General features: G+C 38.5%; 1 protein-coding gene and 1 long non-coding RNA gene across 2 annotated transcripts in view; one reads left to right on the plus strand and one right to left on the minus strand.

Moving 5' to 3' along the window:
* LOC136026318 (zinc finger protein 664-like) overlaps positions 1–2675 on the plus strand; it is a 27299-nt gene extending 24624 nt beyond the window's left edge. Inside the window, exon 5 of the transcript XR_010617262.1 lies at positions 1323–2675. The gene's annotated coding sequence lies outside the window, so the exon portion shown is untranslated. The remainder of the gene's footprint in view (positions 1–1322) is intronic.
* Positions 1–9610, minus strand: part of LOC136026319 (uncharacterized) — a 26861-nt gene extending 17251 nt beyond the window's left edge. The window contains exon 1 of the long non-coding RNA XR_010617263.1: positions 8954–9610. This is a non-coding gene — a long non-coding RNA (uncharacterized LOC136026319). The remainder of the gene's footprint in view (positions 1–8953) is intronic.
* Between the last annotated feature and the right edge of the window lie 334 nt (positions 9611–9944).

Raw genomic sequence — 9944 nt, forward strand, 5'->3', positions numbered from 1 at the left:
GGGGCATAGGAGGCTGGAAGGGGGAAACAGAAATCATGGAAAACACATAAAGTGGAAAGATTGGGATGAAACTTGATGGGAAGAATAAGCAAAAGTTTTAGATACATGATTGACATAATTGGAAGGAATCTGCTCTCTTTGGGGGAGTTGGGGGGGGGGGTGTTAATTCAGAAAAATTGAAATATTTTAACTTAAGAACGTGTGACCAAATCTTAATGAAATTTGATATTTAGAAGTAACTCATATCTCAGAGCTCTTATTGTAAATCCTGACCAGATCTGGTTACACTGGGGGGAGTTGGGTGGGGAAACCAGAAATCTTGGAAAACGCTTAGATTGGAGAGATCGGGATGAAACTTGGTGGGTAGAATAAGCAAACAACGTAGATACGTGATTCACGTAACCGGACTGGATCTGCTCTCTTTGAGAGAGTTTTTTTTTTTTTGGGGGGGGGGGTCCAGTGCTTTGGTGAGTTTGGTGCTTGTGGATGTGCTAGGATGAGGAAAATTGGTAGGCATGTCATGGACCTGCACAAATTGACTTGAGAAAGTTTTTTTCCCCGATTTGACCATCCGGGGGGGGGGTTGCAAGGAGAGGAAAAATTAGAAAAAATCAGGTATTTTTAACTCACGAGTTGGTCATCAGATCTTAATGAATTTTGATATTTAGAACAAACTTGTGTCTCAGAGCTCTTATTTTAAATCCTGACTGACATTAAGCCTCTGATTTTCCTTTTAATGGAATCTATTGATTCTTTGAATTTTGCTAGAGCTCAAGCCATGAGCTCTTGGCTCTTGGCTCTTCCGACCTCGTCACAAGTGCCATATGAGCTGTTAGCTCTTGTTACTGTTGATTTATGCTAATCCAAGACCTGCTATTTTAATGGATTTCCATGAATTCCGTTGAACTTTTCAGTCTTTTGCTTTATAAAAGCATATTGTCAAAACGATTTGAGAAAAAATACATCTGATTAAATGTATATACATATGTTGAATATGCATGTCACATCTGTATATTTTTTTGAACATAACTAAAAGAAAATGCATTTGGATTTGTTTAGTAAGCTTTAATTCTGAATAATTCTGAATTTTGTTCAATGTTTCAGGTTTTCTTATGCTTTGTAAGACACAGATTTTAAAAACGTTTTGTGAAAAAAAAACTGCATATACATCTGATTTAATGTATTTATGTAAGCTGAATATACATGTAACGTCTGTATATTTTTTATTTTTAACATAACTAAAAGAAAGAGTAGTTGGATTTGTTTGGTAAGCTTTAATTCTGAATATTTTTTATGTCCATTTGATTTAAATTTTGTTTTAGAAGTTGATGATGTTATACCAGATGACAGTGTGAAGACCTCTTGCATTCCAAACCTCTTGTCTCTGAAACATGAAGATGTTTCTTTCCTTTCTTTACCCAGCAATTCAGGACCACATAAGTTTGAATATGACACCCTGGGATTGGAAGCCACATGTCCTGACAATAAAGGTACATCTCATATTTTTTGTCATTTTAGATTCCAAGGTATCAGTTAATATTTTATGGAACAAAAATTAGGCAAAGGGATTTAATCTTAAGATACAACTTGTTTGTGCAGGTGTTTACCGAACTGTTTTTGTAGTCTTATATGAACGTTTCCAAATATTGTCTTGAAAGTAGTTGGGCAAATATTGTTTTTGAGAAAACCTGATAATAAGCCATAAATCTGTAGATCTCTGTATAGTTTTCACAATTCACTTTTATAGTGTATATCTCTCTATATAAATTAATATATATACCAGGTGTATGTAATAGATATAAATAGTATGTAAATATATGTAATAATATGCGAGTGTTACAAATGATGTAATTATTTGTGTGTAATTATTTATGTAAATCAGATATATTAATATGTAAATAAAGAGTTGCATATGGAAAATTCAGAAATGAGTTGAGGGATCTATTTTAGGGGTTTTCTGCTTCAGAACGATTTAGCTAGAAGAATATAACCAGTCTCATTGGATTTTAATAATAAAGATGAAATTCATGTTTTATCCAGGTATGAAACTCTAGGTGTATCCAGGAGGTACTTATTGTCATACCCCCCCCCCGCCAACTCTCCCCTAAAATTTGTAAGAATGACTTCGTCGGGTTTGAGCTATGACAGGTGCCAGTCTCTCACTGCTGAAAGTGTTGCAGGTAGAACAGACTTAGGAAAATATTTGTTATTGTAGACTGTTTAAACTTGTCCTTTTTAATTATTTGGATCATTACGGATTAAAAACTGCATCGTCATCCGATTAATGCTATAAATTTATGCCTAACTTCCAACACTCATATTAGTGCTGAGGCTCTTTACTAAATCAATGGCGAGACTTTGTCATTTGTGGCACTCTAAAGATATCCGTCGCTTTTCATAACCAAACTTAAAGAAATGAAAAATAGAATTAAAAAAAATGAAAAAATAGATTGAAATAAAGAAATGAAAAATAAAATTACATCATTTTGTGGAACTGTGTAACTCCACATCCCTGAAGATAACCATGGTCTCAGAAACAATTCTTATATAAAACTTCCTTGTTTGTCTTAGAAAACTGTTTTCCCAGTTCTTTTCTTCAAATAAAAGGTGGAATAATTTTCAGATGTGACAAAAGAACTAAAAAGATGATTGTACTCTCGCAATCTTTTATTACATGCAAGTTTCTCTTTGTAGCTGAACTTTGTAGCTGATCTTTGAACTATTTTTAACAAAATGGCTCTTTCAAATTTTTATCAAATGGGTTTGGGGGAAAAAAGCTTGGGGGTAGCTGCCCTCCTATCTCTTATGACTCTCAAAAACTGAACTAGAAATTTCAAATGACGCCTCTCTGAAGTTTATACGAGCATCCTTTCCATAAAAACCGTACATGTCCCAGGGCATGACTTACAACGCCTGCCCCCAGGCCCTGGGGGGCTGTGTAGACCCTGGAGTTTTTGTTATATGATGTTTGAACTATTTTTATAAATGGCTATCTCAAAGTTCCTCGGATGGGCTTGAGAAAAAAGGGCGTGAAGGGGAGGGGACTAGTTACCCTCCCATCTCTTTTGACTCTTAAAAAGTGAACTAGAACTTTCAATTTCTGATGAAATGAGCCCTCTCTAAAGTTTATACGAGTATCCCTTTCAAAAGAACCATATATGCCCCCTTGGCACAACTTACAACGCCTTCCTTTGGACCTTGGGGGGGGGGTCCGGGGGGGTCTTGTGCGTACACCGGACTTCATGTTATATTGATCTTTGAACTATTTTTAACAAAATGGCAGTCTCAAAATTTTATCGGATGCATTTTGGAAAAAAGAACGTTGCGGGGGGGGGTAGTTGCCCACCGATCACTTTTGACTCTTAAAAAGGGCTCTAGAAGTTTCGATTTCCAATTGAAAAGAGCCCCCTTCAAAGTTTATGCGACGACCCCTTCCATATGAAGTGCCTTTTGGAAAAATAAATAACAAAAAATTGGAGTCGTATAGCCTTTGCTATAGGCAATGCTATAGCGTTGCCTATCAAAATAGAATTAGAAATTTCAATCTCCAATCAAATGAGCCTACTCTAAAGTTTATACGAGCATCCCTTCCATTAGCCCTCAGGGCATAATTTCAATGCCTGCTGCCGGGTCCTGGGCGGCTGTGTCGACATCAGATTTTTTTGTTATCTGATGTTTGAACTATTTTTAAGAAAATGGCTATCAAAATTTTTATCGGAAGGGTTTGGGTAAAAAAGAGGTGGGGGTTAGTTGTCCTTGAATCTCTTTTGACTCTTAAAAGATAGGCTAGAACTTTCGATTTCCAATCAAATGAGCCCTCTTTAAAGTTTATGCGAATATTTCTTCCGTAAGAGCCATGTATGCCCCCAGGGCATAACTTACAATGACTGTCCCTGGGCCCTCTGGGGCTGTCTCGACACCAGAGTTTTGCTATCTGACTTTTTAACCATTTTTAACAAAATGGCTATTTTAAAAAAAAATTCTGATGCATTTGGAGATAAATGGTATGGTCGGGGGAAGGGGGGGGGGGTAGTTGTCCTCCGATCTCTTTTGACTCCTAAAAATTGAACTAGACCTTTCACTTTCCAAACAAATGAGCCCTCTCTGAAGTTTATACGAGCATCCCTCCATATGAACCATATATGCCCCCAGGTCATAACTTACAACGCCTGCCCCCGGGTCGCGGATGTTTTGTCAACACCAGAGTAAATGAGCCCTCTCTAAAGTTTATGCCAGCATTCCTTCCACAAGAACCATATATACCCCAAGGGCATAACTTACAACGCCTGCCCCCGGTTCTTGTTTTTTTTTCAAGGCTGGAAATTTGGTTATCTGACCTTTGAACTATTTTTAACAAAATGACTATTTCAGAAATTTTATCTGATGCATTTTTGGGAAAAAGGGTTTGGGGCGGAGGCTAGATGCCTTCCGATCACTTTTGACTCTTTAAAGTGAACTACAACTTACAGTTTCCAATTACATGAGCCGTTTCTGAACTTCATACGAGTATCCCTTCAATAAGAACCATATATGCCCCCAGGGCATAATATAAAACGTCTCCCCCGGGCCCTGTAGGGCTGTGACGACGCCGAAGTTTTTTTTTATATCTGACATATGAGCTATTTTCAACAAAATGGCTATCTCAAATTTTTTTTTCTGCTGCATTTGGGAAAAAAAGGCATGAGAGGGGCGGGGCTAGTTGCCCTCCGATGTCTTCTGAATCTGAAAAAAAGAAATAGAACTTCTAATTTCCAATCAAATGAGCCCTATCTGAAGTTTACATGAGCATCCCTTGCGTAAAACCCATATTTGCCCCCGGGGCTTAACTTACAACGATCGCCCACCGGGCCCTGGTGGGTTGTGTCGACACCGGAGTTTTGTTTTCTGACCTTTGAACTGTTTAAGAAAAATGGCAGTCTCAAAATTTGTATCGGTTGGGTTTGGGGTAAAAAGGGCGTTGGGGGACTAGTTGCCCTCCCATCTCTTTTGAATATTAAAAATTGAACTAGAACTTTCAGTTTCCATTGAAATGAGCTCTCTCTGAATTTTATTCGGGGATCCCTTCCATAAGAACTATATATGCCCCCAGGGCATAGCCAATAACGTCTGTCTCCAGGTCTTGTGGGGTTGTGTCAATCCCGGAGTTTTCGTTATATGATATTTCAACTATTTTTTAAAAAAAATGGCTATCTCAAAGTTCTTATCGCTTAAGTTTGAGGAAAAAGGGGCGTGAAGGGGGGCTAGTTACCCTTCCATCCTTTTTGACTCTTAATAAGTGAACTAAAACTTTCAGTTTCCAATTAAATCAGTCTCTCAAAGGTTTATACGAGCATCCCTTCCATAAGAACCATATATGCTCCCTGGGCATAACTTAAAACGCCTGCCCCCGGGCCCGGGACTATTGTGTCGACACCGGATTTTTTTATCTGACCAAATGACTATCAATGACTATCTTAACAAAATGACTATCTTAAAAATTTTATCAGATTTATTTGCGGAAGAATGGGCTTGGGTGGGGCTAGTTACCCTCCGATCTCGTTTTACCCTTAAAAACTCGACTAGAACTTTCAGTTTCCAATAAAACGAGCTCTCTTTGAAGTCTATACGAGCATCCCTTCCAAAACAACCACATATGCCCCAAGGACATAACTTTCAACGCCTGCCCCCGGGCCCTGAGGGATTGTGTTGATCCCGGAGTTTTCGTTGTATAATCTTTGAACTATAAAAAAAATGGCTATCTCAAAGCTCTGATCGGATGGGTTTGGGGAAAATAGGTTGTGGTGGAAGGAAGAGCTAAATGCCCTCAGATCTTTTTTATTCGTAGGAAGTTAACTAGAACTATCACTTTACAAACAAGTGAGCCTCTCCTAAGTCTATACCATCATCCCTTCCACAGGAACAATATATACACTCCCAGGGCATAACTTAAAACACCTGCCCCCGGGCCCTAGGCGGTTGTATCGTCACTGGAATTTTTTTTTTATCTGACGCTTTGAACTAATCTTAACAAAATGGTCATCCTAAATTACTTATCTGATGTATTTGGGAGAAAAAGGGCGTGAAGGCGGAGATTAGTTGTCCTCCAATCATTTTTAACTCTTTAAAGTGAACTACAACTTTCAATTTCCAAAAACATGAGCCCTCTCTGAAGTTTATACGAGCTTCACTTCCATAATAACCATATATTCCCAAGGGCATAACTTACAAAGCCTACCCCCGAACCCTGAGGGCTTGTGTAAACACCAGAGTGTTTGTTATATGATCTTTGAACTATTTTTAACAAAATGGCACTCTCAAAATTTTATCGGATGTATTTGGGAAAAAAGGGCATAGAAGGGGGGCGGGCAGTTGCCCTCCGATCGCTTTAGACTCTGAAAAGTGAACTAGAACTTTTAATATCCAATCAAAGGAGTTCTCTTTGAAGTTTATACGAGTATCCCTTCTATAAGAACTGTATTTGCCCTGGGGGTTGGCTAGTTGCCCTCCGATCATTTTTATGGCACTTGGTATTAACCAAGTGACATATAGCGATAGCAAATTCTGTCGGTCATGCTGTCGGTCTGCTGTCTGTCCCGGTTTTGCTACTTCAGGCACTTCCAGGCAAGCTAGGACGATAAAACTTGGCATGTGTATCAGGGACCGGACATGACTAAATTAGAAATAGTCGTTTTCCTGATTTGACCATCTGGGGGGGGGAGTGGGGGGCCGGTTAATTTGGAAAAAATAGAAAAAATGAAGTATTTTTAACTTACGAACGGATGATGGGATCTTAATGAAATTTGATGATTGGAAGGATATCGTGTCTCAGAGCTCTTGTTTAAAATCCTGACCAGATCCGGTGACATTGGGGGGAGTTGGAGGGGGAACCTAAAATCTTGGAAAACGCTTAGAGTGGAGGGATCGGGATGAAACTTGGTGGGGAAAATAAGCAGAAGTCCTAGATACGTTATTGACATAACCGGAATCGATCTACTCTGTTTTGGGGAGTTGGGGGGGGGGTTTATTCTGAAAAATTGGAAAAAATGAGGTATTTTTAACTTACGAAGGAGTGATCAAATCTTTATGAAATTTGAAGTTTGGAAGGATATCGTGTCTCAGAGCTCTTATTTTAAATCCCGACTGGATCCAGTGACATTTGGGGGAATTGAGGGGGGACACCTAAAATCTTGGAAAACGCTTAGAGTGGAGGGATTGGGATGAAACTGTGGGAAAAATAAGCACAAGTCCTAGATACGTGATTGGCATAACCGGAACGGATCCGCTCTGTTTGGGGGAGTTGGGGGGGGGGGTAATTCTGAACAAATTAGAAAAATGAGGAATTTTAACTTACGAAGGAGTGATCGGATCTTAATGAAATTTGATGTTTGGAAGTATATCATGTCTCAGAGCTCTTATATTAAATATCAACCTTATCCAGTGAAGGAGATGTTGAGAGGCGGGCGGAACCTAAACTCTTGGGAAAAGCTTAGAGTGGAGGGATCGGGATGAAAATTGGTGAGAAAAATAAGCACAAGTCCTAGATACGGGATTGACATAACCAGAATGGATCTGATCTCTTTGGGGGAGTTGAGGGGGGATTAATTCTGAAAAATTAGAAAAAATGAGGTATTTGTAACTTACGAACAGGTGATCAGATCTTAACGAAATTTGATATCTAGAAGGATCTTCTGCTTTAAAACTCTCATTTTAAATCCCGACCAGATCAGGTGACATTGAAGGGAGTTGGAGGGGGAAGCCGGAATTCTTGGAAAACGTGAATTCGAGGTATCTTACGAATGGGTGATCAGATCTCAATGAAATTTGATATGTAAAAGAATATTATGTCTCAGATGCCCCATTTTCAATTGGAATCAGATCCGGGGACATAGAGGGTTGGAGGGGGGAAACCGAAATCCTGAAAACCGGAAATCTTGGAAAACGCTTAGAGTGGAGATATCAGGATGAAACTTGATGGGAAGAATAAGCACAAGTTATAGATACGAGATTGACATAATTGGTACGGATCCGTTCTCTTTGGAGGAGCTGGGGGTTGTTAATTTGGAAAAGTTAGAAAAATTGAGGTATTTTTAACTTAAGAACGGATGACCGGATCTTAATGAAATTTGATATTTAGAAGGAACTCATTTCTCAGAGCTCTTGTTTCAAGTCCCAACCAGATCTGTTGAAATTGGGGGGGCTGGAAGGGGAAACCAGAAATCTTGGAAAATGCTTATAAATGTCGCGTGGATCCGCTCTCTTAGGGGGAGTTAGATGTTGGGGTTCAGTGCTTTGGCGAGTTTGGTGCTTCTGGACGTGCTAGGACGATGAAAATTGGTAGGTGTGTCAGGGAGCTGTACAAATTGACTTGATAAAGTCGTTTTCCCCGAGTCGAACATCTGGGGGGGCTGAAGGGAGAGAAAAAATTAGAAAAACTGAGGTATTTTTAACTTGCGAGTGGGTGATCGGATCTTAATGAATTTTGATATTTAGAAGGACCTCGTGACTCAGAGCTCTTATTTTAAATCCCGATCGGCATTAAGCCTCTCATTTTCTTTTTAAAGCAATCTATTGACTCTTAGAATTTTGCTAGGGCTCATACCATATGAACTCTTGGCTCTTGGCTCTTCCAAGCTTGTCGCAAGTGCCATATGAGCTCTTAGCTTTTGTTGACTCTTAAAAATGGCATTAGACAGACATGCAATGAGACACTTTTATTATACATTTCGTCAATATACAAAAGAACCACATCTGCCACTTTAGAAAGTCAAAGACTTGTTAGTAGCGGCTGATAAACATTCTATCAGCAACATTAACAAAAAAGGAAATGAAATGAGACAAAAAAGTGGGAAAAGAAAACAAAAGGAAAATAAAGAAAAAGAGAGAGAGAAGAAAAAAATCCTACTTGAAAAACAAGACAATAAGCCATACCATTTAAATTATTTACTTAAAAAAAAAACAAGACAATAAGCCATACCATTTAAATTATTTACTTAATTTCTTCCCAGAAGGTGGTTCTTCAGTCTACTCTTAAACTGGCAAACTTTTACTGATAACCTTATACTCGTTGGTAACGAATTCCATACTACTGGTCCAGCAAACCTGGAATTAAAACTTGACCTCTGAGAGCTGCGACACTCATCTACCTAATCATCCATATTTTTAGTCTCATAACTGTGGTATGAAGAATTCCTTGTAAACATTTGACAAAAATTTCAGGGGACAAATCGTAAATACTATGAAATACAAAAATAGCGAGTTGATGATCATGAAGTTGGCTAACATTTAAGAATCGTGAGTTTCTTATAACAATTACCTGTATCATTTTCACTGTGGACATAATTTCCTAATATTCTAATAACTTTATTTTGTAAAACACGTTTAAAATTTGTATAAAACCCACTAGTCCATATCACACATCTGTAAGAAATATAAGGCATCACAATGGAATGATAAAGAGTTAAAAAGGCAGAACGGGGTAACTGATTTTTCTCAGACGCCGAATCAGACCAAGCCCTCTAGATACCTTAGCTGCCACCTGATCACTATCTGCTTTCCAACTCAGAGTTTGATCAAGGTGGAAACCAAGGTATCTCACCACAGCTACTTGTTTCAATGGCCTATTACCAAGAAATATTTTGCTTAATTTTAATTACTAAGAAATATTTTTCCACTTAAATCAACTGCACTTTCTGTCCGACTAAACACCATGAAATTAGTTTTTAAAACATTCAGGAATAAACATTGGAGCCGTCTGACCTAAACTATAGCGTTATTTCTAATTCCCCCTTTTTTCAAGATGTTTTCCCCTCAGGGCTGCCAGTCCAGCGGGATACTCCCGGATGTAAATGAGGATGAACGTATTGCGCACACGTGGATGTTACATCATAAAAATGTAAATTTAAACGCACGTGTTATTGTTTTTTTTTAGCCTCGCTAGCTGTGAAAACTAATGACGTTTAATCCAT

This window comes from Artemia franciscana, chromosome 4 (genome assembly GCF_032884065.1).
Source record: "Artemia franciscana chromosome 4, ASM3288406v1, whole genome shotgun sequence".
Classification (NCBI taxonomy): domain Eukaryota; kingdom Metazoa; phylum Arthropoda; class Branchiopoda; order Anostraca; family Artemiidae; genus Artemia; species Artemia franciscana.